The sequence below is a fragment of the Ictidomys tridecemlineatus genome, chromosome 9, assembly GCF_052094955.1.
Source record: "Ictidomys tridecemlineatus isolate mIctTri1 chromosome 9, mIctTri1.hap1, whole genome shotgun sequence".
Classification (NCBI taxonomy): Eukaryota; Metazoa; Chordata; class Mammalia; order Rodentia; family Sciuridae; genus Ictidomys; species Ictidomys tridecemlineatus.
The window spans coordinates 128,708,015-128,730,636 of NC_135485.1; positions in this window are offsets into that span (position 1 = coordinate 128,708,015).

Sequence of the window (22,622 nt, forward strand, 5' to 3'; positions counted from 1 at the left end):
TGGATCTTACGGTAGCAGTTAAAGCTTAATTTTGTAAAATACTACAAACTGTCTTCCAGTGTGGCTGTACCATTTTGCGTTCCCAGCGGCATGAAGAGTTCTTGTTGTTTTAATTTGCATTTCTCTGATGATATATGATGTAGAACATCTTTTCAAATTCTTGTTTGCCTTCTGTGCATTTTATTTTATGAGGTATCTACTAGGGTCTTTGGCCATTTTAAAATCAGAATATTTATTTTTGCATTGTCGCATTTGAAGAGTTCTTTGTGTATTTTAGATAATAGTCCTTAATCAAATATGTCCCTGGCAAATATTTTCTCCCAGTTTGTGGCTTCTCTTCTCATTGTCTTGACATTGACTTTGTTAAAATTAAAACTTATCTGAAAAAAACCAAAGTCAATTATTTCTTTTATGGACCATACATTTGGTGTTGTATCCAAATACAAGTTGCTGGGTGTGGTGGCACATGCCCCTAATCCCAACAACTCTGGGGGCTGAGGCAAAAGAGGATCACAAGTTAGAGGACCACCTTAGCAATGTAGCAAGACCCTTAGCAACCTGGTGAGACCCTGTCTCAAAATAGTAAATAAAAAGGACTGGTGAGGTATCTCAGTGGTAATGCACCCCTGTGTTCAATCCCTAGTACCATAAAAAAATTACAAGTCAATCTAGGCTTTCTCCTATGTAGGAAACTTCTAGAAGTTTTATAATTTTGCATTTGCATTTAGGTCCATTATCCATTTTGAGTTCATTTTTTTGTGAACAGTGCATGGTCTGAATCCAGACTCATTTTTGCAGGTAGATGTTCAGTTGTTCTGAGACTGTGTGTTGAAAGGAGTCTCTTCCCCATTGTGTGGCCTTTACCCGCAAACCCCCCCCCCCCCCCCGCCATTGCACATCAGTTGGCTGTATTTATGTGGGTCTATTTCTGGGCTTCCTGTTCCATCACATTGATCTATTGGTCTCTTCTCTTGCCAACACCACACTGTCTTGATTACTGGAACTAAGTGGTAAGACTTGAAGCTGAGTGGTTGTCGGTCCTCCAACATTATTCTTCTCCAATATTGTGCTGTTGTTCTGGGTCTTTTGCCTTCCCATATAAACTTTAGAACCAGCTTTTTAATGTCCCTAAAATAACTGGCTAAGGTTTTGAATCAGATTACACTGAATGTACAGACAAATTTGGGAAGAATTCACATCTTGACAATGTCATAGTCTCCCTAACTGCAAACATGGAATTGCTCTTCGTTTAGTTCTGCTTTGATTTCTTTCAGCAGAGTTTTATGGTTTTCCTCATATGGGTCTTGCGAGATTTATACCTAGTTATTTCACTTTTGGAGAGTGTAAACAGTATCATGTTTTTCATTTCACTTGCTTATTGCTTACATATAGGAATCAATTGACTTTAAAATTTTTTTTTATTTGTCAATGTACCTTTATTTCATTTATTTGCATGTGGTGTGGAGAATTGAACCCACTGCCTCACACATGCTAGGCAAGCGCTCTACCACTGAGCCATAACCCGAGCCCTCAATTGACTTTTGTACATTAGCCTTATATTCTCTTATAATCTCTTATTAGTCAATTCCCTGTGTCAATTCACCTATAGAAGGACCTCTTGGTTTCTTCTAGCTTATGACAATTAGGAATAAAACTGCCAAACATTCATGTGGACGTAAGTTCTCAAATTAGGAACATGAATTCACATGGCAAGGCTTTGTTTACTTTTGTAAGCCACCACCATGCTGCTGTTTGTAACAAAGCTCTCTGTTTCCTTCCAGGTATGAATGGTTTCTCTTTCTGCCATGATTCTTTCCCTCATCAGACCAAGCCTTTGAAGGCAGGGACCATATATGTGTTGATCACTGATGTAGCCTTGGCATTCAGCTTCAGACTGTATACACAGAAGGTCCCTAAAGAATATCTGATTAATGAATGAGCAGATAAACAAAGTTTCAAGACCTGAACATTTGTAGTTGAGGATCTGGGGATGGAGCTCAGTGGTAGAGCATAAGAGGCTTGGGGTTCCATCCCAGGATGGCAAAAAAATACACACATGCACGCTGGGTGTGGTAGCACACCTGTGATCCTAGCAACTCTGGAGACTGAGGCAGGAGGATTGCAAGTTGAGGCAAGTCTGGACAACTTAGACTCTGTCTCAAAAAATAAAAAGGGCTGAAGGTGAGACTCAGTGGTAAAGCACCCCTGGGTCAAATCCCTGCTACCAAAACAAAACAAACAAACAACAACAAAAACTCTGTGAGTGAGTGTGTGTGTATTTGCACTATATCCCTGCCTTAGGAATTCCAAAATTCAGCTCTTATTTTAACCTTGACAGACCTAGGATTGGCACTGAGATCCCATAATACAAGTTCTCTACCTCACTAATCTCCATTCTCCCATCCCAGTATCCTTCTTTATGCACATTATATATTTTGCCTATTGTGGTTAAAACTGATTTAGAATCAAATAATCAAGACTTCCACCAAGTTGCTTCTGCCTCACATGATAGGTTTTCTTCTCTGTTTATAGTAAGTATTCTTACATGTACTGGATTGTGCTTTGGACACTTTAGTATTTTTCTGGTTTAACACACTTGAAACAATCAGTCATTTCACTTTTTTATTCCAATAAGAGTCCTTGGACCACTAATCAGCTCCCGTAACTATATCATGAAGCCACACCTATAGAATTTTCCCCTAGGAGACTTATAGCCATGTAAAAAAATCTCTCTCTACAGCCTTACAAAACTTTAATCAAACAGCTTTTGCTTGGAATTTAAAAAGACATTTGTCCTCAGGGCTAAAATTAGCCAAGAAAAAAAAAAGATTAAAAACAAAAGCAAATATAGAATGTAATCAGTACTTTCAAAATGAGCTCAATCTGCCCTTCATCTTCATTTATAACGCTTGCTTCTCCTTACCCTTTAATGGGACAGGCAGTAGTTGTGCAGAGAATCTATTTATGAGTCTGAGGGCTCCAAACAGATAAACTTCGCAAGCTTGTGGCCTTCTGTGGTTTGCAAGGTCACAGAGAGCTTTGGTTGGAATGATGCATATGATGATCACACTCTGAGTAGCCACACACTCCAAGTCTTGTACATTTTTACCAGGTGTCATATGTCTGGATTGTTTTTCAGGGCTATTAAATATCTTTTTTTTTTTTCCTACCTTGGTGAATGGATCTGTTTGGAAGGAAATGCAGCTAATATTTATTAGGGCAGTATGAGGGCTATCCTTTACATCTGAAGGTGGAGCCAGCCATCTCACTGATTTTCAAATAGGTTTCCAGAATCTGGGGAAGATATTTACAACTAACAATGAGAGGGACAGACCCTTGAAGTTTTCCACATCCCCCTTACACTAGGAAGTGTCTCGTGCTCACCCGGTCCTGCCTGACAGCTCCCCAACAGTGCTTGGGCTAAGTGCTTCTTTGCCACGGTGCTCACTCTTTCCTAGGGGCACATGCTTTTCCATTCCCCACCGGGAGGAAACCTGCTTTCCTTAGATCTTTCTTGAAATACCAAACCCCTCCCGGCCCTCAGACACTGATCATCTGCTTCCTTTGAACTGAGTATTTCTGTGGTTGCAGTTGCTGTATCAAACTGAAATTAACTTTTGCACCGTGGGCCTATCCCAGTGCCTGGCTTCCGGGAAACACTCAGAAAATGGACTCTGGGGCCCTTGACACCTTCATGGACAACTTTCTTCCACCTCTGAGGGAACTTTCCAACTCCTGAAAGTGGAAAAACCGTACAAGAAACAAAGCGATATTCTCAGAAACATCTCTTTGCTGCAAAGACAACACAAAATATGCACAATTTAGTCAATCACTGGTTTTCATCTCATTTCAGGAGCTGTAGTTATCTGTCATTTTAGGAGTAGTAAGGAGAGAATGGAATCATCATTTCGGCTGGTGACTGACATTTAGCTCTTCTTCCCACTGACATTTACTGAGGGAGATGCACAGGGTTAACATCTATGAAGACTCTCAAGATCCACAATGCCCCCTCTCTCTACCAGCGCCCTTGTCTATTTATAGGGACACATCCAGGTGTAAATTACAAAGGAATCTTACTGTGGACGCTGAGGCTCGTGCTGTCGGCTGACTGGGAACTCATCCAGTTGTTTTTTCCGGTAACTGCCCTCATAAGTTGTCATGCAGGAATTAGACCATCGGGTTTCATTCTGCCAAGATGCTCCGGCCTTGCGTCTGATCACCTCAAACTCTTGAGAAGTGAGAGGGCTGAAGGGCAGAAGAATTTGCGGGGTCAAGTATAAGAAGTGTGACATAGCTGTTGATGGTCTGCGGGGAATATCCACTGCTTAAGCCCTCTGAATAATGAAGAATTAATTCCCTTCTAGGGTCAGGAAGCAATGCATGAGGCTCCCCAAACTTCATAACTCTGACAGCTCACAGAGTGCGGAAGAGTAACTGTCTTAGGTACAGTTGCCAAGCAACGGGTCCCAAAATTCCGCAAATCCTACTCCTCACTCACGCACAAGTTTTAACCAACAAATTTATTTAAGTTATATAACTGCTAGTCCCTGCTCTACGAAATATATACTGCTTTGCCATTACATCAAGGAAGCCCTCGGCAGGATTATTGTCTATATCTGCTTCATGAATAAAGCAGTGAATCCTAATGGTTTCAGAAGTTTGGGAATAATATTTAAAATGATGGGGCCAATTCCATCACCCCTACATACCTAGCCTCCAAGCGCCTGGGAGAGAACACCAGCTGCTTGTGATGTCAACAATAGCAGGTGACTCAACAGCTTCTCATGTGTCACAGAGCAATGGTACTGGCACTAGAGTCAAAATAAGCAGAAGCCCAGAACCCAATCCCACAGATTCTGACTTAACTGGTCTGGAAGAAGGCCCAGACATGGGTATTTTTTTTAAGAGCTTAGTTCTGGAAGGTTCTAAAGAGCGGCCAGCGTTAAGAATTGAAGTTATGGCCATGCTTTATTGATTATGTTGATTATATCCTGGGGTTGTATATAACTAAAAATAATTTTTTAAAAATTTTTAAAGAGTTAAGATCATGGAAATGCCATGGTGAACTTTGTAAAGGTGGAGAAGAGAGAGCATTCTGTCTTCCTCTCACAGGCTCCCCCCATACTAATAATCACCCTAACTCTGGTTAGCGCGTTTGTCCCTTCTCGCTTCTCCAGATTAGCAAACAATTCTTTGGCAACTTCAAATGCAACTGATCTTTTGACATGAATTCTAACTCCGGGAGCAGCAGTCTCAAGCCTCAGGGCTGTGGCCTGTGGAATTCTTTATAAACACTGACTCCAGGCCTTACCTCAGGGGGGCTGATCGGGGATTCTGCAAGTAGACCCGTTATCCATCCGTGTGGAAGAAGAGAATCTCCATCGGTGACTTTACTGGCATTAGTGGGGCTTGTTCAGCCTAAGACCTCAGAGATGGGTTCCGTCTGAGGCAAAGCCCAGGCATCTGCATCCTTATAGTTATTGATTCTGAGGCGCTCAATCTTTGAATATGGGCAACGGTGCTCCAGGAGTTAGATTTTTAAGTCTTAGAGGGAGGCTGACCCAGCCTGGTCTGTTTCTCCAAGAATGAAATTATTCGCAAATACTCGTTAGTGTGTTACACGAGGGGTTTCTTTCCTTAAAATGTTAAAATATGGAACGTAAGCACCTTTGCCCTAGGAAAATGATCTGGACAGATATCTGAAGGCTCAGCTGCTCTTACTCATGGCATTGAAGCCTTCCAGAGAAATCCAGATGAGCTTAACAACAACAAAACACACCTGGTTTCCAGGAACAGCTGTTTATTGTTTGAAGCTTTAACTATTTAAGCAAATAATGGTGGTTTTACTTTTACCTGTGACAATGCCAGCAATATTATTATTTGGAGACAGGAAAATAAATAGAAAAATTATGACAGACTATTGGTAAAAATTTTCTTCTCAAATTATATGGTGATCTATAAACCCATCTGCAGTAAAAGAAGGTCTTTTAAAAAATAACTCGCAGTGTACTTTATTATCACTTTCCTGTCCTCTAATATATGTTTCTTTCTCCCAGAATCAATTATATTGTTGTAACAATTATAACCTCAAGAACCGGCAGGAATAACATTTAAGTGAATATGTCTATTATTATTGAGTTTATATGGAGTTATGGACTGATAGATGTTGAGACGTCCGTTAAAAATAAGTTGGACTTGCTGGGGATGAGCAAAGCCTTGGGTTTAATCCTGAGCAGTGCCAGAGAGAAAGAAAGTGAGAGCGAGAGAAAGAGAAGAATAGAACAGACTGATCCAATTTATTATAACAAGTATTTATGAGAAGTCTGAGTCAGGCATGATGGCTTGTAATCCTGGTGACTTGGGAGGCTGAGGCAGGAGGATGGGGAGTTCAAACCCAGCCTTAGCAACTTATTGAGGCCCTAAGCAACTCAGTGAGACCTGTCTCTAATAAAATATCAAAAAGGGCTGGGGATGTGACTTGGTACCAAAAAAAAAAAAAAAAAAAAAGAAGTCTAAAGGAGTCCTCATGTGCATCCTTTGTTCATATTTTATGATGAGGTTGTTGTTTTTCATGGAGGCTGGCATTCAGCACTGAGGTGTATGGTGTGGCTTCATGTGGGAGAGTCTGCTCTAAACTGCCTTTCGTAACTGTATCCTGGTCAGTTGTGTTCTCAGTCCCCAGCATGTACAGTGCGACCAGGAATCCAATCAAGAACACTGTGCCAATGAACTCTAGATGGTGAGTACAATTTAGCAGAAACAGGGGCTTCTGAGTAACCGAGCTCGTACCAAAGAAAACCAATTAGGTGCATGCAAGCCAGCTGATGGCAAGGGGGTGGTCCCCAGGCAGGCCTGGACCAGGCTTGAAAACACAGCTGAGGATTCGAAGGAGGTGTTAATCGACATTCCTTCAGCTTCTTGGTCAAGGAAGTTTAGATCGCGTGTGTCTTTGCAGTGGGACCTCCCAGAGTTTTCAGTACTTCAGTGGACAGCGTGCATCTTGCAGAGGGGCCCAGCTTCTGCACATCTCCCAAACTTGTTTGACCTCGAAAATCATGGGGAGGGGGCGGTCTCTCTAGGGACTGCTATTCTATGGAATGGTCAGGACCTGAAGACCGAGACGATGGCTGGCCCGTGGTCACCAAATTTATTAAAGCTTAACTAGATCTAGAGCCTAAAGCATGGGCAACCGGCAAAAGGTCGATCCAGGAGGATTTTGTTTAAAAAAAATGATAACATCAAGCAGTAAAATAAACATACACACCTAAGTAACTATAAACCCATATCCAGAATTCTAGAAGGCTCTTCTGAATGCCCCTCTCCAGTCAAAACATCACACACACACACACACACACACACACACCCTGCTACCTATATACCACTATTTTGATTTCTATTATCATAAACAAGATGTCAGTTTATGTTCTGTGAAAGCAGAAACTCATGTTACTGAAAGATGAATCCAGGAAGAAACCAAGGTAAAGAGCAAGGAAGACTAAATTCCTGGGGAGAAAAGACCGTATTTGAAGATGAAGCTTCCATCTCAGCCTGAATCTGCCTCCTCCCTAGAAGGTGGCACACTCTGCTGTTTGCATGAGTGTGGCTCACATCTGCGTCAGCACACACAATGGGTGATGGTAACCGCTGGAATCTTTCAGTTATAATATCTACTCCCAGTTCTTGATTTTGGTGTCATTGCTTCATGCTTAACAGATGTGTGATTGGGAAATTTTTAGTAACACATCAAAGACTGTGGTAGCTGGTCTCAGGAAACAAAGAACCACTTATAACAGGGATAGAGGGAAATAAAAGAAGGAAAGAAAAGAAGAACAGGAAAGGAAATTGATTAAATAAGTGAGAAGTCTCAAAGGAGGACTACTTTTAATTTGCTTTCCTATAGTTCGTTTGATATGGTTTACTATTTGAAAACCAAAACTGATTACAAATAGTGTATCCATTGTGATCCCAATTTGGCTTAATAAAAAGTGTGTGTGTATCTCTATTGAGGAGGAAAGTCCTGGAAGGCGAGACATAAAATGCTAATGCTATAGCTGAGTAAGAAGATATGCATGATTTTTATATTTTATATTCTTTTCTTTATTTTCTGAACCTTTTTACAATGAACACATGTAGCATATAATCAGAGCCAAAATGTTGTTTTGTAAAAACTAAAACAAATTATGTGCATCCACATGTCGTCAATCACTCCGTCTTGCGGGGAATCTCTCTTGGATGTGCTTTTGGATTTACTTTTTCACTTCTGTCTAAAGTCTATGCCTTAAGGAAGAAGATCAAAACATTGAAGGCAAAGACATTGGAAAGGGTTAAGGTTTATATGTGGACCTCAACCCTGTCTATCCATAGATACCCACATGTGGTGGTCTTCAGATAGCATCCCGTCCTCAAATGAGCCAAAGGCTTATTATAATAATCAAAACTAAAAAAGGAAAAAGAAAAGAACAACCCACAATAGTGGTTGTGGCTTGGTGGATTTCACAGTGGCAACTCCTGGGATAAACAGCTGGTGATGGTGACTGACTTCTTCAGCTCAGCCCGGGAGAGAGCGGGGAAGCAGATCACAGGCAGAGCTGGCTCCTCTCTCCTCTGCTATAAAATCCAGCCATTGCTGCTCCGTTCCATTTGGACGACAATCTGTCTTGTGTACAACACACTGTTAAGATAATCAAGAGTCATTTGGAAGGATATTTTAAAAGGTCTTTACAAGTTCTGTCCTTGCTTAACTCCCACCATACGTCAGAACAGTAATTGGTAAATATAGAAGAAAGCACTTATATGTTTCCGGCACTTTCCTAAGCGTTTAACACTCATCAGCTCTCTTAATTCTCACAAGCACCCTATGAGGAAGTACCACTGTTGTCCCATTTTACAGGGGAGGAAACTGTGCCGTGGCGTACAGCTAGGAAGTGGTGGAACTAAAGCTGGAACTCCAGCAAGGGCTGCAGATCTTGAACTCTGTGGGCTACTGAATTTTGCTTCGCCTCGTTATCCGTCAGTCTCTACCTATTGCTCCCCAATGCCGCCTTCTTCCCCTTTAGTTTTACTCTTTTTTTTTTTTTTTTTTTTTTTTGGTGCCAAGGATTGAACCCAGGGGTGCTTAACCACTGAACCACATTCCCAGCCCTTTTTTGTATTTTATTTAGTGACAGGGTCTCACTGAATTACTTAGGGCCTTGCTAAATTGCTGAGGCTGGCTCTGAACTCATGATCCTCCTGCCTCAGCCTCCAGAGCCGCTGGGATTACAGGCATGCGCCACTGTCCCAGGCTGGTCTTACTCTTGCTGACTACACCCTTCCTCCTTAGTCCAGTCCAGAATCATTCCTAACAACCTGCACATGACTCACTTTTATGTTCCAAGAAGCTCCTACTCATGACCTGGTAAGCATGCCCTGCAGAGAAATACCAAATAATTACAGTTTTTATCTTTTTAAACATACTGTCATCTTATGTTCCCAAGCTGAGTTTCGTAGAATTATTTATTGGAAAGAAGCATATGACCTCCTGTTACATGCATTCTTTAAATAATTTAAAGATCGAAAAGCCAAGTTTAAGAACCACATATCAAATATTAACAATTAAATATTAGTATGCAAAATCCTCACAGCCTCAAAATTATCCAAGCCACGAAGAGACTCTAGGAAGTGATCACCCCTGGCATCTTTCCCAACTAGCATCCCAGGAAATTCTCTGCTAAAAAGAAATTAATCTTTGTGTATTATAACTTCGTCTTTCTTTCACTACAGGTGATCAGACTCTAGCTTTGCACATACTTGGCAACTGCTATACCACTCAGCTACATATCCAGCCCATATTAGTAGTATTATTTTATTTTGGGACAGGGTCTTACTACACTGCCCAGCCTTGAGCTTGCTATTCTCCTGCGTCAGCCTCTGGAGTAGCTAGGATTGCAGGCATATATCACCTCACCCAGCTGCGTTACAGTTTCTGAATGCTTAAAGATAAATAATAGATTGATTACGTTCTCAAGCTTTAAGTTTGGTAAGTCATGGTCAGTGAAAGAAGTTAAGTTGCGCTAAAATGATCCGTTAATGTAGGTGTGGTGATGAACCAAGGCCAGAGGGTAAATCCTTTCAGGATTGAAGGAAAACCCTTCATTCTCTCCCAGTTCACAGTTTACTTGCTTTTGTTGGCTTAGTCAAATCCATACCCAGGCTCCACTCCACTTGACTCTGTTAATAAATCTCATATTTGGGTCCTAGAGTTCAGAGGTGCCCTGGAAGGAATGTACACAGACCTGAGAACTGTGTACCCCAGGACAATCATAGTTAATGCTCCACTCCATCTCCTTTAGATACTTAATCTACCTGGTGTAGCTTCCTAAGCACACAGGTGTTTACATACCTGCTTCTGTATTTCCAAAGTAAATACTGAAAGATACTTTGAGCTAAGAGATGTTCAGCAGTGTTTTGTCCTACATGAATGTGGGAATCCTGACAAGGGTGATTTTAGGCACCTCTGGAGAACTGTGTTAATTTATATATTACTGCCCTTTGATTTTCCAGTCTTTGAAAGGACTGTTCAATATGTGGCTTTGCCTCTTTGTCCCTATATTGGCTTTGCTCAGAATTTGTTCACTCAGCCTTTCATTGAATATTTTTATGCATCTACTTTGGACCATTGAACACCACAATTTATTATTTCCTACCACATTGATCTACTTTCTATAAATACAGTTAATGGATATATGCCGTATATAAAAAAACATTTCGTACTTTTACTGTCCCCCTTGCTTAGCATTACTTCACTAATGAAGAGCCACTTAATTAGGAAACTATATAAAAAGGCAACATCAATAGTTTTCAAATTTAATTGGATATACTTTCTGGACTTTGGAAAGTGGTGAACAGTACAAAGTGAAATATTTTTGGTTATTTTGAGATACTATGCAAATACCTAGTTCAATTTATGAGTAAATTGTGGACATTAAATTATTTTGAGCTAGAAATTTGTATTGTGAATACCACACAACAAGTCTTGATGCTAGAAAAGCTTAGCACCTATTATGAAACTTTGAACAGTATTGGAAGGTATTTTAAATATGCAGAATGTTTTATGTACTCTATCCCTTCCCCTCTCTCTGGAGTGTGCCAGACATTGTCTCCTCGGGATAGTGACAGCAGCATATTTTGCTGTACATTGAAGTGGTCACACATCTCACAGTGATCTGTTTGGATGATCATGGCTAAGCATTTTAGAATATCTCTCTAAGTTTCTGAATCCCTTTCCCAGGAATCCAATTGTCCAGATATGCAAAATTTAGAACCTTTGGGATATTCGAAGCCCAAAACTTAGTTCAAGGCCAAGGTATGGTACAGACTGTGAACTATCAAAGGAGGTAATGCACGTTGACAAGAGAAAAACCAGAATGGACCACTGGAGGGTAACTGTGGGTAGGTGTGGCTGAGGAAGTAGGTCGCCGAGGGCGAGGGTAGAACTGAACTCTGTGGATGGTTCTCCTCTCTTGCTCTGTGCATCCCGGTTGCCAGGAGCTGATCAGCCTTCCTCTGCCACACCCTTCCACAACGATGTCCTGCCCCACTTGGGCCCAGAGCAAGGTAGTTGTCACCAAAGACTGAACCTCTGAAACCATGACCTCTAAATAAACTCTTCCTCTCAGGTGTTCTTGTCAGGTATTTTGGTCACGGCAATGAAGAGCTGAACAACACACACAGGCGGGGTTTCAAGGTGCTGAGTGATAGAGAATCAGGAGGTGAGGGATACATTTTTATTTGGGGAATGAGGATTGGATCTCTGTAGAAGTTTCCTTCTTTGAGTCAATTTCAGACAGAAGGGTGATGATTGGGTTAGTTTCCTAGGGCTAGCACATCAAAGTATCACAAACCAGGTGGCTTAGAACTACAGACATGTATTGTCTCTCCATTCTGGAAGCTAGCAGTCTGAAAATGAACATATTGTCAGGGCCATGCTCTGTCGGGAACTGATGGGAGAATTCTTTTCTGCCTCTTCCTGCCTTCCAGTGTTTGCCGGCAGGGTCTTTGGCATTTCTTGACTCGCCACTACATCTCCAGTGTCTGTCTTTGTCATCATGTGACGTTTTTCTGTATGTTTCTGACACATGGTTGTCTTTGTATAAGGACACAAGTCATGTTGGATTAGGGCTCCCCCACTCTGGTATGACCTCATATTAACTACTTATATCCACAACTACCCTATTCTCAAATACCATGACAGTCTGAGGCATGTTGGTGAGATAGGAGCTCCACATATTTTTTTGATAGCATAATTCAATCCATAATGACAATGATGGTATATGATGGGCAATAAAATATTCCGAGATTGAGTTAATGGTCTATGTATCCTCTTATTTGTAAACAGGAACACTATGGTTTTTAAAAAGAGGTAGTGTGATTTCTCAGATTTTTGATCTGAAATAAAGATGTAGTGTGTGTAGTAGATATCTCGTAGGCAATGTGCATCCCAGCGAGAATTAACAGAATTAATTTTGTTGCAGTAATTTGAAGCTAAGACACTTATGATATTTTCAACTGACAATGGTTTTAGAGATTTCTTCAAAGACTTGAAACTATTGTAAGTTGAGGAGCATCTGTACTATTGCAATGACAACTAAGTCCCTAACACATGCTGTTTAGGAAACAGTCAAACCATCGCAGTGGGCATGGCATTTCAGTCAAAATGGAAGTGTTTCTGGGGAATCTGTTGCACAACAAATTCTGTATGGTGTACAATATTGTACTTGTACTCTTGGAAATTGTTAGGGAGGTGAATTTTATGTTATGTAAGTATGTGTGTGTTGCCACAATAAAAAAGTATTGTGGTCCAATACATTTTTCTTAACAAATTGTTTCTAATTCATGTATTACAGAGATCATTGAATAAATAGTTAAAAGAAACATTTTTATACCCTCAAACTTAAGCAAAACACTCCGCTCCTTTGAAACTCATTTATCTATCAAATAATTCATTTTGGGGTGCCCCCTTTATAAACCTCATGAAAAAATGCCTTTTAAACTGTTGTTTGTCAATAAGCAGGAACTGTATTTATACTTTATTGTTTTTTCTCCCACCCAACTCAGATTGAGGTGGGCATCAGATTCTGGAAAACCATTCCATAGATTCTCCCTAAATGATCCTTGCCTCCAAAAGTTGACCAGGCCACTCAGAAGTCTATCAGGAATTTGAAATCAGGAACCAAGAAACTGAAGTATTGAAGTTGGAGTCAGGAAACAGAGAGAAAGAGGGGGAGGTGTCAGTACCCAACTTCCCCTTCAAGGGCACAGCCTCAAAATAGCACAGCAGGCTGGCAACCCAGTGGCACATGGATTGGGGAGGGGTGTGGAATTTAAGATCCAAACCATAATAACCCGCAATTTTTGTTGTAAGAATGGGAGAAATAATTTTCCGATTCTTTTCACAGCGTAGTTTAAAATGGAGATCGTTGTTGCCTCCATACTTGAAGGTTGACTTTGATTCTTGCCTTTGGATTTTCATGAGATTTGCTGTATTTAAGATAAATCCATCTCTCTTGAGTTGTCTTGAATAGGTCAACCATGCAATCTAAAACCTGTGTCTAAAATTTATTGCTTTCCATGAGTCACAGCTTCTTCTACTGTATAAAAGGGGATAGGCTAAAATAACTCTAAAATATCCTATTAATCTGTTAGACATTTTTAAAAATGCCTAAAGGATACCATTTTTTAAAACCATTCCTCTTTAGACTCTTGATCCTTTCTTGTTTCCAGATGTATCTTCCCTCTAAAGAAGAGTAAATCATATTTTAATAAATGTAAAAAAAGAAAAGTATTCTACTTATAAAATTGAATCAAGGAAGGATATTTCATATTTCTAATAAATAAGAGTGTTATAGCCATATAAAAGTGAATACCTAACAGTTGACTATATGAACTTCGTCTGTATGTGTTTCAGTGCTGTGATTCCAATAATTAAACTTCTTCATGAAGATCACATCTTTTTTTTCCTGTGATGGAATTGGACTCAGGGCCTTGTCCATGCTTGGCAGGCACTCTACCCCTGAGCCACCTCCAAGCCCCCTGATCTTTTATTATAATACAATTAATAACACTATTTCTGTCTCACCTTATTCCAAACAGATTAAAGCATCTGTACTAAGCCTTTGTTTTGTGTGCCTAGAACCCTACATTAGTCTGTGGCTGTCACCCACTGATTTCAGGAAACTGGTCTTTTCCCAATGCCAAATGTTTCCAGTCCATCACAGACTGGCCTTGGCCAGTGAAGACCTCTGGCTATCAGGCAGGCCAGCATAGTTGCTTCTCTAAGGCTTTTGTAACTGGGTCTATGGATACAGGGGAAGTCCTTCTTCTGGACCTAAGCACCGCTGGTTGCCACGTGTCAAGCTGTGCGGAGGAACCTAGGAGAATGGAGTCAGCACACAGAGAAGCCAAGAGATGAGGAGAGTCCTCAAGTCGTTTGTGTTCATGAAGCTCGCTGCACCCTTACCCTTTCCCTGTATGATTAAATGAGCCAAAATTTAATTTAAAAGAGGAATAAATTCCTCTTTTTGACCAAATTAATAGATTTCTGCCACTTCTAGCCAAGGGTTCTAGTAAATACCGAAATAATATTACAAGCTTCTGTTTTGAGGTTTACATTGGTTTTTAATGTCTAAATGTTGTCTTCAAACACAAGAACAAAAGTCAACTGGAAAAAATAGCTTGAGGCACCATTCTTCAAAAGAGTAGAATCTAGAGGATTCTACTTTTTTATGCACTTTTTTATTCCCTGGAAATAAATACTTAGTGATAATTCTGGCCCGTGAAGCTTCAATGTATTTGTTTTATTTTGTCATTCGTGGCATGTTTGATAACAAAAATATTCGAATGGTGCAAAAGCGGTTATATCAGATGCTTTTTTTTTTTAGAAAAAAAAATTAACTTTTGTACAAAATGTGGATGATGTGAGCTAATGTGCATTAATATTTACCTGAAAAATTGTCTGTATAAAGGTAACGTTAGGGCAATGTGAGGCATTGGGTTTGATCCTCAGCACCACATAAAAATAAATAAATAAACTAAAGGTACCGTGTCCATCTACAACTAAAAAAATAAATAAATAAACGAACAAAATCTAAGATATTAGATTACAGAAATAAGACTAAAAGTTAAAATACTGAGCAATTTAAATTATGTACAAACCCCTTATTCACTCTATATGACAGAGGAAACTATAAGTGAAGATAATATCTGTTAGTGAAATGAAGTCCGTGTTTTGAGCAACTTGGAAAATAGTATTACTTAAATCTAGTGTATATAATGTATTACATTTACAAGTAGTGACCTTAGATTAATTTCTTAATATCTCTAATGCTCAATTTCTTTTTCTATAAGGTGGGGATGGTGCCATTTTTCAGGGATTGTTGAAAAAAAATAGCAAAATACATAGATAGACATCACTATAGCTATTTATACATAAATAATTATATATAATAATTATGTATTTACATATAATTATATATAATTTATAATTATAGTGATTATTTTTAGACATAAATAATCATATATAGATATATCTATATTTAAAATACACACACACACACACACAAATGAAGCTAGGAGATCATAATTCAACCTAAGGTGTACTACCAGAAAAGGAAGAACTGCCAATGTCTTGGGCCTCATTTGCAGAAGTTGACTTACATTTGAAAAGTGGGCTTGTGCAGGGACAGTTTTCTGCAGACAGCAGTGAACCAAGGTCCTATAAGACATGTAGGGATGCTGAGCCAGAAAATTTTGTGTATGAATAAATGCTCATGAGACTTTATTCGTAAGAGAACAGTAATCCTTGAAATAGTTGGGTTTCATATATAATGAGACCTGGCATATTCATATGAGCCAGAGAAATGGTTTTACTATTATCCTGAAATACTTTCTACAGAATTTTTTCCATACCTAAAGTTGGGCCCCAGTGGATGTTACAGAGCTTTGAGGATAAATTCTCGTGATTTCCTCTGCATTAGTTAAAAGCAACATTAATTTAGATTAAGTGTTTGACCTTGTTAAGAGTAGAGTAGCTCACTGACTTACATATGCCCTCATCTCATTCTACCAAGAAGCTGAGGTGGCTAAGCAAAATAAATTGCCCTAAGGTTACCTTTATACTGACAATTTTTCAGGTAAATATTAATGTTCATTAGCTCACATCATCCACATTTTGTACGAAAGTTAATTTTTTTTCTAAAAAAAAAGAAGCATCTGATATAACCGCTTTTGCACCATTCGAATATTTTTTTTTATCAAACATGGCACGAATGACAAAATAAAACAAATACATTTAAGCTTCACTGGCCGGAATTATCACTAAGTATTTATTTCCAGGGAATAAAAAAGTGCATAAATTTAGTTACTAACTAACCCAAATACTATAGTACAAAGAAAAACAAACAGGTTAAAGAGATGTTCTGATTGTTCTTTTACAAGAAAAATTGGGCATCATTTTCTTAGATTAAGTATTAAGATTACTTAATACTTCAATCTGCAATTACTCAATGACTTCAATAGTGAACATATGTTAACTGTTGATGAACAACATGGCTAATGTTAATCACTGAAGAATAGCAACAGTAAGGGAACAACACTAACACTCCATGCGCACTGTTCTGACACTCCACCTGAATTGTAGAAGCATTATTATATACCTACTTGGGTTATAAGGATTCAACTTTAAGAGGAATTTCATAAAACCAGCTTAGCAGCATTTGCACTAATGAAGCCCCATGTAGATTTCTCTGGCTTCAGAAGCATCAGTGCTCTGCCATCTGTACAAATATATAAGTTACTTCTTTTCTCTGAGCCCTTGTTGTTTAGTAGTTCTTAGCAGTAGCACCAAGATGTCCACAATGGCAGTCTACAGGATCAATGCAATGTTTGAATGGCTTCCATTGGTTTTCCACTTTTTTTTTTTTTGCATTAAAGATTAAGTATCATAAGTATGTTGTTGATGAGCCGTTGTCTCCTGTGTCCACTTGTAGCAGCTCTAAACGCTCAGGGAAAGCAGGAAAGTGGCCACAGTATGAGCAATTATGAAGAGAAATGCCTGGTTAGATTGTACCATGTACTATTGAAGTAGCTGTCATTTTAATGAGATTGGATATTATCTTGGAAAAATGTCTGTCAATTTTGGAGCTCAGTTTGTAACATAGCACATTCTCCCCTACCTAAAAAAATTAGTGGTAATTATGTTTTTTGACTAATGCAAAGTTGACCTGTAAGATTTCTTTTCAGAAAAAAAAAATTCTTTTTAAAATGGATAGAGACTATAACTCATTTAATCCTCACAACCACCCTAAGAAGTAACTACTATTCTCCAATATTTATTTATCAATTACTATTTTGAGGCACTGAATGTAAACTAAAATACTCCTTTCAACAACTCTGGGTAGATATTCATGTCATTCCCATTTAATAGTGAGGAAATGGAGACTCAGGAGATTAAGTAGTTTGGACAATCTGAAATGAAATACTAGTCTATTTGAAGAACAAATAATTACTATAAATGTTTGTGCATTATATTTATAACAAAACCTACTAATTATTGAGTGCCAGGCATGTCACAATTTTTTTATATAATTTCTTTCAATAACTCTGTAAAGAAGCTATCATTACTCCAATCTTACAGATAAGGAAATTGGTGCACACAGAGGAATAACTCACTCAGAATCAAATGGTTGGTTAGTGACAGAGCCGAGATTTGACCACACATGTAGCTGTGGACCAGGTCAGGAGTCCCCAGCCCGCTAGTATCACAAATGGGGAAGAAGGGATAGGGCTTTTGAGCCTAACAAAAGGGAGCACAGATATGAAGAGGGGGAAGAAACACACATATTTTGCTGTATTATACGGTCTCCAGTATAGCAGGTAACAGAAATAAAGGTGATACTTTAGAATTTGTTCTGTAGCCAATGGTGTTCAAATTGAGAAGAAACGAATAACAAAATTCAGAGCTAACAAAAAACACCCCCCACTTTCCCACCTTCTTTATAAGGCTGTGTGTGCGCTACGGCTACTTACAGGGTTCCGCAGACGACAGGAGTTTTGCTGTTCCCTGTAAGAGCTTACCAGGGGAGATTATGAAGGCTTCCTCTGGGAGTTTCTAAACCAGTTTTTCATCTGATAGTCTGGCTTCCCCGTGGTCTTGGCTGAAATCAGGAGAATCTGCTGGACAACCTTACAGTTTTCTCCTCACTGTGCTACACAAGGTAAGCATGATGTATGAGTTACCTTTTCACCACTGTGACCAAAATATCCAGCAAGAACAAGTTAGAGGAGGCAAAGTTTATCTTGGATTGTGATTTCAGAGGTCTCAGTCCATGGTGGGCCTGCTGCACCGCCCTGGGCCTGCAGTGAGGCGGAACATCATGGAGCAGGGGGCACAGTGGAGGAAAGCGGCTCAGCCCATGCACCTGGGAAGCAGAGGAGCCCACATGAAGAGCCAGAGACATGAGATAACTGGCAAAGGCATGCCCCCAGTGACCCACGTCCTTCAGCCCACCTGCCTGCTAACTATGACCTAGAACAGCAGTTCTTTCCAATTATTAATTCATCAAATGAATTGATTCACTGATGAAGTGAAGCTCTCATAATCTAATTCTTTCACATTTGAACATTGCTACATTGACTAACCCATGAGCTTTTGGGGTTGGTCAATAACCCTCAAACATACGCCAATCCTAACAAATCCTTCAAAAAGTGGAAAGGAATATTTGTCAAAATAATACTCAAGGGATTTGATTCCAGATAAGAACCAGTAGAGTAAGAAACACCAAAAACTGACATATTACGTAAAATATTCTAAAAGGCTCAGAATAGAGTATGTTTGACTCCCGGAAGGACATTCTATGCAATGGAGAAATTTTGTGGTTATAAATTATTTTATTCAAATGTGCATAGTTATAACTACTGTAAAATTGTATAAGACAGATGGACATGATGATGTACACCTGTAATCCCAGTGAGTTAGGAGGCTGAGGCAGGAGGATCGCAAGTTTGAACCCAGTCTCAGCAACTTAGCAAGACCCTGTCCCCAAAATAAATAAATAAACAAACAAATAAGGAATGTAGCTGTATCCCTGGGTTCAATCTGAAGTATCAAAAAAAAAAAAAAACAAAAATCAGTATAAGACATGTAAGAATTAAATAGAACAGGTGCTTTAAAGACAATCATAAATATCATTAGAGCATGATGGTAGTAGTAAGAAGATGAGACAAACCTTAAATTATATATAAGATTCGTGTAACTTCAGGGATTCGTGATTTTTTTTCTTCATTTTTTTCCCCAGATTTTGGGGCAGGTACCAGGGATTGAACTCAGGAGCCCTCGAACCCTGAGCCACATCCCCAGCCCTATTTTGTATTTTATTTAGAGGCAGGGTCTCACTGGGTTGCTTAGCGCTTCACTTTTGCTGAGGCTGGCTTTGAACTCGCAAACCTCCTGCCTCAGCCTCCCAAGTGGCTGGGATTACAGGAGTGCGCCGCTGTGCCCGGCCCTGTTTTCTACATTTTTATTGGAGCTTTAAAGTTGTACATATTAATGAGATTTGTTATTACATATTCATACATGCACAAAATATAACAATAAAATTTGACCAATATCACTCCCCAGCACTTCTCCCCTACCTCCCTGTCTCCCACTCCTTGTTCCTTTTCCTTTACTGATTTTTAGGAGATCCACCTCACCTTTCTTTCCTTTTCCTCTTCAACTTCCACATAGGAGAGAAAACATATGACGATTGACCTTCTCATTTTGACTTATTTTACTTAACATGATGGTCTCTAGTTCCATTCACTTTCCTGTAAATATCCTAATTGCCTTTTTCTTTGTGGCTAAATAAAACTCCATTGTGTATATATGCCACATTTTCTTTATCCATTCATCCACTGGTGAACATTTAGCCTGGTTCCATAGTTTGGCTACTGTGAATTGTGCTGCTATGAATATGGGTATACATGTCTCACTGTAATAAGGTGACTTATGATTCTTTAGGTTAAATGCCAAAAAATGGTATGGCTGAGTCATATGATGGTTCCACATCTAATCTATTGAAGAGTCTCCATAATAATTTTCATTGTGGTTTTACTAATTTATAGTTCCACCAACAATGTGAAAGTGTCCCTTTTTCTCTATATCCTCTCTAGCATTTATTATTATTTGTATTCTTGATGACTGCTATTCTGACTGGTGTGAGATGAAATCTCAGTGTAGTTTTGAGTTTCGTTTCCCTAATTACTAATGATATTGAACATTTTTTCTAGGTATTTGTTGGCAATTTGTTTTTCTTCTTTTAAGAAGTGTTTGTTTCATTTACTTGCCCATTTATTAATTGGGTTATTTGATTGTGTGTGTGTGGGTGTTAAGTTTTTTGAGCTTTTTATGTATGGTAGCTATTAATCCTCTGTTAGAAAAGTAGCTGGCAAAGATTCTCTCCCATTCTGTGGGTTCTCTCTTCACATTCCCAATTGTTTCCTTTGCTGTAAAGAAGGTTTTTAATTTGACACTGTCTCATTTATTAACTCCTGGCATTATTTTTAATTTGACACTATTTATTAACTCCTGGCATTATTTCCTGAGCTTTAAGGATCTTATTGAGAAAGTTGTTGCCTGTGCCTGAGTTGCTTAGCGCCTTGCTTTTGTTTGCCCGTGCCTAAAAGGAGCATTGAATCCATATTTTCTTTAAGGAGTTGCAGAGTTTCTAGTCTAATTCCAAGGTCTTTGATCCATTTTGAGTTGATTTTTGTGCAATGTGAGAGATGAGAACCTAGTTTCATTCTTCTATATGTCAATAACTAATTGTCCCAGTGCTCTGGCTAGAATTTCTAGTACTATATTAAATAAGAGTGGTGAGAGTGGACTTCCTTTCAATTTTTCCCCGTTTCCTATGAGATCAGCTTTGGGTTTCTCATATAGAGCCTTTATGATGTTAAGGTATATTCCTTGTATCTGTAGTTTCTTCAGGGGTTTTATCATGAATGAATGTTGAACTTTGTCAAAGGCCTTCTGTGTATCTATTGAGATTACTAAACAGGTACTGAGATTTCTAAAGAGATATTGAGGTACTGGTGTAAAAACAGACATACAAAACAGAAGAGAAGACACAGAGACAAATACACCCAGATAGTCATCTAATCCAACAACATACATTGGAGAAAAGAGAGCCTTTTTAACAAATGGTGCTGGGACAACTGGATGTCCGTATATAGAAGAATGAAACTAGATTCTCATCTCCCAGTCTATACAAAAATCAACTCAAAATGGATCAAAGATTTCCCCCCCTTAATTCTGTTATTCTATTAATTCTGTAAGGAATTATATCAATTTTTCTTTTGTATTTTCCAAGAGTTGTTTTGTGACCTAAAATATGATGTATTTTGGACAAGTTTCCATGAACCACTGAGAAAAAAGTGTATTCAGCTATTGTTGGATGAAATATTCTATAGATATCTGTTAGGTCCATTTCATTTATAATATTTTTCAGGTCCAATAAGTCTTTACTGAGTTTATGTCTTGATGAACTATCTATTTGTGACAAATGTGTCTTCATTTGTATTATTGTACTGGGGTCTATCTGGGGCTGTCTATGCCCACTGTTTTTCTTTCCATTTCTTCTTGGGTTATATACTGAGAGCAAGAGTAAGGGTTGAGGGTTGTTAATCCCTTCCTGATTTTGTATTACTCACAAAGCTGCCAGTAGGAGTGGCCTAAGACTAAAGACAGCTCAAATAATTCTCAGCTTCTTTTCTTCCCAATATGAGGTAGGGTGGGCTAGAAAGTACCATCAGTTGGAGTTTTGTCTGCACAGACCAGTTGGAGTTTTGTCTGCACAGATCAGATCCATGCACTCTAAGGGTGGGGCACTGCAGAGTTTATTAGTGGAATTCCAGCAGGTGGGGCTTAGGTTTAATCAGGCCTCAGGAGCTTTGTTGGGTGGTGTCTGCTCTAAGAAGATTGGATCAACATAACCCTAGGGTCTGGCAGTTGCCACCCAGGGATTCTACTCGTGGGGCAGGACAGTCAATCCTTCACTCCTTCTGCTGCCCATGAACACAGCTTTTTTAGAGTTCCCAGGCTTAGTCCCTGTATTCAAAGTACCTGTTCAGACTCCTGACCTGCTTCAGAGGGTCACATGAGCCACCTTTCTCAAAAGGGGAAGTGAGTTGGGCTCCCCTTTGCTTTTCTGACTTGAATTCACCTGGGTAAAATATTCACTGTGCCTGTTTTGCTAGGTATATGTTCTGCTAGGTACACCCTAGACTACAAGGAAGGTGCGCTCCAGGACAGTGTAGTCGCAGATCTCCTGGCTCCTTAGCAGCAGCTGTAGTATGGCCACCCCAAGTTCTCCACCTCAGTTCTCTGTGGCCAGTTGCAAAAGAGAGGACACTTTTCAGTATAGCCTCTGGATCAGCCAAAGGCAGGCTGCTTTTCTTACCTCAGGTTTCTGTACTAATCTTGTCTGATTTCTCCATGTTTCGCCTCCCTCTGCTGAACCAGCGATGCTATTGACACTGCCACAACCAGCTGAACTGCAATGTAGTCTTTCTTTTTTGTTTAATGTGCCCAAATTTCTGAGTCTCTA